Source organism: Humulus lupulus, chromosome 1 (genome assembly GCF_963169125.1).
Source record: "Humulus lupulus chromosome 1, drHumLupu1.1, whole genome shotgun sequence".
Taxonomy (NCBI): domain Eukaryota; kingdom Viridiplantae; phylum Streptophyta; class Magnoliopsida; order Rosales; family Cannabaceae; genus Humulus; species Humulus lupulus.
The window spans coordinates 133,690,264-133,696,857 of record NC_084793.1 but is presented as its reverse complement, the minus strand read 5'-3'; the positions used below and the strand labels follow the sequence as shown (position 1 = coordinate 133,696,857).

At 35.5% G+C, this 6,594-nt stretch overlaps 1 non-coding gene across 1 annotated transcript; it reads right to left on the bottom strand.

The window, feature by feature from the left end:
* Positions 1 to 6,210: 6,210 nt before the first annotated feature.
* On the bottom strand, positions 6,211 to 6,318 carry LOC133813011 (small nucleolar RNA R71). Its single transcript, XR_009884062.1, has one exon. It is a non-coding gene; the product is annotated as a small nucleolar RNA R71 (small nucleolar RNA).
* Positions 6,319 to 6,594: the final 276 nt, after the last annotated feature.

The window sequence follows — 6,594 nt, the reverse complement described above, 5'->3', positions numbered from 1 at the left end:
TGCGAGCCCCAGAATGATTCCATAATCATTTATTTGTACTTGTATGCATGCATGAGTATGTTATTACTACTGGGCATGCTAGATATACATTTGAATCTATATATTGTTCATGCACTTGTATTAAGTTTTCTTGCTAGGCCTTGGCTCACGGGTGCTATGTGGTGTAGGTAAAGGGAAAGGAAAGCTGGACAAACCATGAGTTGGATAGCATAGGTGGTGATGTGTACATATGTGGGCGCTTGATCACCACGACCAAGGTTTCTTAAAGGATCTAGGGTGTAACCCTATTTTTTCCGCTTAGGTCGGCAGGTTGTAACTTTTGAATTGTAATGACCTTTTTGGAACTTGTAAACAAATTTGTAAACGTTAGTATGGGATCCCATGTACAGTTTAATAATTTTAATGAAACATCCATTCCTTTTAACCAAAAAATTTAACCCTGGACTAGTAATCACACTTAGATGCACGTTTATGGCCTCGTTCAGCGAGTTAAGCACTATTTAAAATACACAATGTATCGGTCTTGGCTAACTAGGGCGTTACACGGTAGGTCTTCTTGTTTCTGGATGATTTGCAAGAAATTCAAGAGCTCGCCATTCAAAGATGATATCTCTGACTTTGCAGCCGCCAAATCTTCCACTAATTGATCTCGCTGCCTCTCAATGGAATTAACACTTATAAGCTTATGATTTGCCTCTGCAAGACTTTTCTGTAATATATTTCTTTAATTAAGAGCAGTTGTTAAACTAGAAAGTTGCCTCTGTGCCTTAGCCAGCCCACTCTTGGTAGAAGCAAGCTCATCTTCAATGCTTCAACAAGCTGTTTCAACTGAGCTTAAGTCCTCAGAAAGATTTCTTTGTACCTTTCTACTGACTATGAGCTCAACTTTAAAACCCCCCGTCTGGTTCAAGACACTTGCTGCTAGAAATATCTTCTGCATAGAGCACGCGAAATAACTCTGAGTTGTAAATCAATTCATATACCGTAAGTATGAACAAGTATAGTATAAGACACTTACCAGAAGATTAATGTGACAAAGACTCTGAACGAATTCTGAAGAAGAGATATCCTGTAGACCGTTTAAAAGATGTCAAGGGGTACAAGCATCATTTCGTAACACGTCGAGTACATCATCCCTCAAAAATGCAGTGAAGGGTGAATGAAGCAACAAAGAGTTACCTTTGATAGCGCCCGAGGCGCCAAGGTTCATAAGAACAGATGCGTTACCCCAACATTTGAAGGTGTAACCAATTTATTTCTAGAATTGGTTACAAGAGGGGACGATATGCATTGGAAGATGGTTGAATGCCAATACCAGCAATGACAACCCCAACAATAGCTCCGAGGATGATTATTGGAACTAGAGAAGGAATATTGGGAGTCAAGTCAGAAGAGGAAGTGTCGGCATCAGATTTCTGAGTCCCCAAAGGATCAACTAGAGGATCGTTAGGGAGTGACAGGTTTGAGAAGAGAAAAGAGCCTCTCCTCAATACTACCACTACTGCAATTACTAGGAAAGAATGTGACAGTATCCACAGAGGAAGCCCACATATGATGTAACAAAGAGTTAAAAGGAGGAAGATTGAGTGGGGCAAGGATAGTAGAAGTAGAGGCATTAAAAGCAACAGTTACGATGGCATCGGATAAAAGAACAGACACTTGTATGTTAGTCTTCGGGATGGGCTCATGAAGAGGGTTGGACGTGATTTGAGAACTAGAGGGAAGAAACTTAGTTGATTTATTGAAAAGAGGCATGTTGGCAAGAGCTAGCCTACGCCTCTGCGTACCTTGATCGATGAGGCATTTTGTGGAATTTGGCCTCGTTTCAGAAGAAGAAGAAGAAGGAACAAGAGCGAATGAAAAATTGGACTTTTTTGGCATAGGATCGAGAGGATTGGAGGATACCATTTGAAGAGCATCAAGAGGAGGCGGAGAATGCTTCCTCTTTCAGACCAATTGAGTGTCTGAAGCCTCCAAAGAAGAAAAAGTGTTGGGTGAAGGAACTCCAGCGAGAATGGGGCATCATGAGAGATGTCACCCATGCCAGGGGCAATACCAACCTTTAATGGAGCACTAGATGTCTCAAGGGCATTTTGAGAATGGTATGAAAGGGATGAATTAGTCTCCTCACTAACACTCCTAGCCACAGAGCCTTGACGAGAGACCCTGGGTGAACTCGGGAAGCTACGAGAGGATAAGCTTTTCCAAGTATCTTCCACAAGCTGAGATAAAAATATGAATCTTATCAGGAAGGAGAGTAGAGACAGTAGGAAAAGCGCCGTACTTTTTGAAATTAGAAAGGTAGGAGCGACATGCCTTGACTAAAGTATCTTTTTTTACTATCATCACCATCAAGAAATAGTAAGATGGAAGATTTGTCAATGTCATCGATCCAGGATATTTTGGGAAGACACGACATTACATCAGGGTTCAGAGGAGCCTTCACTGGGATGGCATCGTCTTTGCAGAAGTGAAAAGTTCTGCAGGAGGTTAGTGACTCAATCCTAGAATCATTGATGTCAAATTTTTTGGGCCACAAAATTCCTAAAGAGTTTCAGTATGACAGAGAAGAGCAGTCAATTCGAGAACATAATACAGGAAGATAAAAAGGTGACATCAATAGAACAAATGAAATATGTTATTAATGGTGAAAAATACATTTTTAGTGATTTTAATTAGGGCTGGCAATTTTCGATACGACACGAAATAAATGGGTTTGGATGACACATTTAATTTTCGTGTCATAATCGTGTCGACACGCTTAACACGTTTATTAAACATGTCATTTTTGGGTCAACCCGCTTAACCTGAAAATGACACGCTTAAGACACGTTTAAGATTATATAAACATTTTAATTTATTTATATTATGTTAATCGTGTCAATTTCGTGTCGTGTTAATTTCGTGTCGTGTCATTACACGTTTAATTGTGTATTAATCATGTCAGTTTTAGATTTGTGTTAAATGACAAATTTATTAAACGTGTTATCTTGTCGACACGTGTGACCCACTAAGATAATCGTGTCGTGTACGGGTTTGGATTTCTGACACGAATAATAATCGTGTCGTGTACGGATTTACTCTAATCGTGTCGTGTCATAATCGTGTCGACACAATTATGACACGAATTGCCACCCCTAATTTTAATGGTCAAAATAAATTAAGTTTTAATTAATATTTTCATAAATTTTATATGATACATTTTTAAATTAAAAATATTTGACTTTAATTTAATTTGTGTTATTTTGTAGGAAATGAAATGTATTTTGGTACTTTGAAATGAAGATAAAAGAAAAGAATTAAATCTGAAAAGAAGAGAGAGAAAATGGCAAAAGTGAAAACAAGAGGCCCAAGAGAAGCCCAAAGAGCCCACTTCCTCTGCTTCTCTCCCCAGTGTGCCACTTGGTGCACCCCTCGCCTACCATGCGTCCGCAGTGCCTCCAGCTCCAGCCAGCCCAACCCGCCAGCTCAACCCGCGCCCCACCTCCTCAACCCAGACCCGCAGCCAACCCCTGCCCAGCGCGCTTGGTTTCCCCAAAGCCCAGTCCACCTAGCCCACTTCCTTCCTCTCCTTCAGCAGCCCAATCACCAATTGCTGCCATTTTTTGATCATTTTTTTACTTTTGCAATCCCATCAATCCCTTATTTTACTCACACTCAACCTTCATGCAAATAAATAAATCCAAAAATAATCATTATAACACTATAAATAATAATATTAATAATATAATTTGGTTTTAAATAATCAGATTTATAATCCTAATTGTATTTCTATTTTGCATTTTAATCCCTTTTGAGACTCTATAAATAGGAGTTAATTTCATTAGTTTAGTATGTAATTTTTAGAGTAAATAAACTATAGCAAAATTTCCTCTTATTTTTCTTCTCATATTTCTTTTTAGAATTTTTGTGAGAATGATGTGCATAATGTCCTAATCTTCCTTGGAAGGTTAGGGATGATCCCATATGCAAAGTGATATTATTTATATTTTTGATTCAATACATGTGTCTTTAAAGTTTATACATTTTAGTAATTTATGTTCTTCTATCATCTTCTTCGTCTTTATTTATTATTGCTAATATTATATATATCATTAGTTATGTTTTTTCTATGTATTTAAAGTTAGTATAAATAATATTGATGCTTAGTTTTATGTTTAATCTTTTATTGTATTATGACCTAATGATATAGTGTCATTTTTAGATTTTTCATAAGATTAACATATTGCTTCCAAAGTAAGAACATATTTGCTCAAATATATTTTTGTGAAACATGCATGCACTTTAATGATAAATCCTCCAATTAAGTAGTTGGGATGTGAATTACTTGTTTGTGTAAATTTTATGAATCAAAGATCTAAATAGTTAAACAATGTATATGGGTGACTCTTGATGCCTTTCTACTCTCTAATATTGGATTACATCTTATTTTTATTTATTTTATTTTATGATCAAATTCTCAAACCAAAAATCATAAATCCACTTCCCTTTTCATTATCTTTCACTAACCTCTTGTGTTTATTTTCTACTAATATTTTTTCTCTTAGTTACCTCCTTGTGGAATCGACCGCCCAATCTTTACTACAACCACCGCTTAGTGGATGCACATTTTGGGCGTTAAACAAATTTTAGCACCATTATTAGGGAGGTAGTTTTTCAAGAGTTTTCGTGGGATTTTTACCAAGATGTTAGTAACTTTATTTATATTGCTGTTGGTATGAATATTGTGTTAGTATAGTGTTCTTTTATTTGTGTGCTGTATTCTTTTTATTTGTTAACTTTTAGTTCATTTAAATATTGTTAAAAATAATTAATTATATATATTTTTTTCTTTTCTCTCTCGGTAAAAAAAATATAAAAAAAATAATAAAACTATATATATAAATATACATATATAAAAAAAGTAAGAAAAGAAAAACAAACAAAATATTTTTTTTCCTTTCTTTTTGGTTACGTAAAAAAAAGCATTTATTATATAAATATATATAATTATTTTTTTCTCTTCTTAATTAACTCTAATTTCATTCACCTTTCTTAATTTCTTTTTTTTATTTTATTTTTTTTAGTTTAATAAATATTTTTTTTAAAAAAAGATTAAGCTTATTATTTTATCTTCACTTCATTTCTCTTTTCTTTATTTTTGTGTTGATTATTTTTTTGTTTTAGGTTCCTTAGTTTTCCTTAGAATTTAGGTTTTCCTTAAAAATAAAGAAAAAAAAAACATAAAATTATTCATAAAATTGCAATCATAAAACGCTTAGTATTGGGAACAATTGTGTAATATTACAAATGGTAAAAACCGATATTGTTCTGTCTAGAAAGATTGGTTGTTAAATAAGGTTTGTGATAGCGTTACCCCCCACACTTACCTGAGAACCTCGAGGAGTTCTGTCTAGGCAAGTCTGGGTCTAATGTGGTACCTTGGCAACCTTTCCAATCGGCCTGGGAACATTTCGATCATATACCTTTGCACTATTACATTTTTGAACTTATTACTATAAGAAAACGAAGTTTGTTCTGTCAAAATAAGCAAGTTTACTCTGCTTAAAGGTTATTTGGTCAAAAAGGTTTAACTTGTAATCCTCCATACTTACTCAGTAACGTCAGGGACTTCTAGTAAGGCGTTGGAGATCACCCCAAAACCTCCAAATCTACCTGGGAACAAGTTTAAAAAAATCATAAAATAAATTTAATTCTCATTTCCGAGAGTGGATGAATCATCACGAAACTTCTAGTGAAACTTCTTCCAATTCATCAACTACTCCTTCTGAAACCCCTTCCACCATTCCTACTTCTCCACACACCTTAGTTGGTAATAATCCGTTTTCAATGGCTCATAATGATGAAATCCAACCAAGGACTCTCAATGACTACATCCATCCAACTTGCACTTCCACGCATTCATGTATTATATTCCCTCCTAATATGCCTGCATTAGACTTTAAACCTGGCATGATTCAACTCTTTCCTACATTTCATGGAATGGAAAATGAAAGCCCAGACGTGCATATTAGAGAATTTGAGGAGGTAGTAGCCACATTCTATAACCGAGCTGAAAATGTTGATTATGTGTGACTAAAGTTCTTCCCTTTCTCCTTAAAGGACAAAATCAAAAGCTGGTTATACTCTTTGAGACCTAGGTTTATTGGAACATGGGAGGAAATGACCAAATCTTTCTTTTTGAAACATTTTCCTAGCCATAAGACCAACAGTCTAAAACGACAAATTTCCACATTTTTTCCAAAAAGACAATGAAACATTCTATCAAGTTTGGGAAAGATTCAAAGATCTGTTAAATCAGTGCCCTCACCATGGCTACGAGAAATGGAGTTTGGTCAGTTACTTCTATGAAGGTCTCACAAGTCGTGAGCGCCAATTTGCAGAAATGTTATACAATGGTGAATTCCTCGAAAAAGAGTCAGACGATGCTCTTGAATATCTTGAAGAAACTGTAAAAAAATCTCACACTTGGACTGGTCCAAGTGCTACTGATAGCACCAACCGACACAAACCATCTGGGATCTATCAACTTCGAGAAGAGGGTAGTGTTAAGACCCAACTCAAAGCTTTGAAAAAGCAATTTGAGGTCTTAAT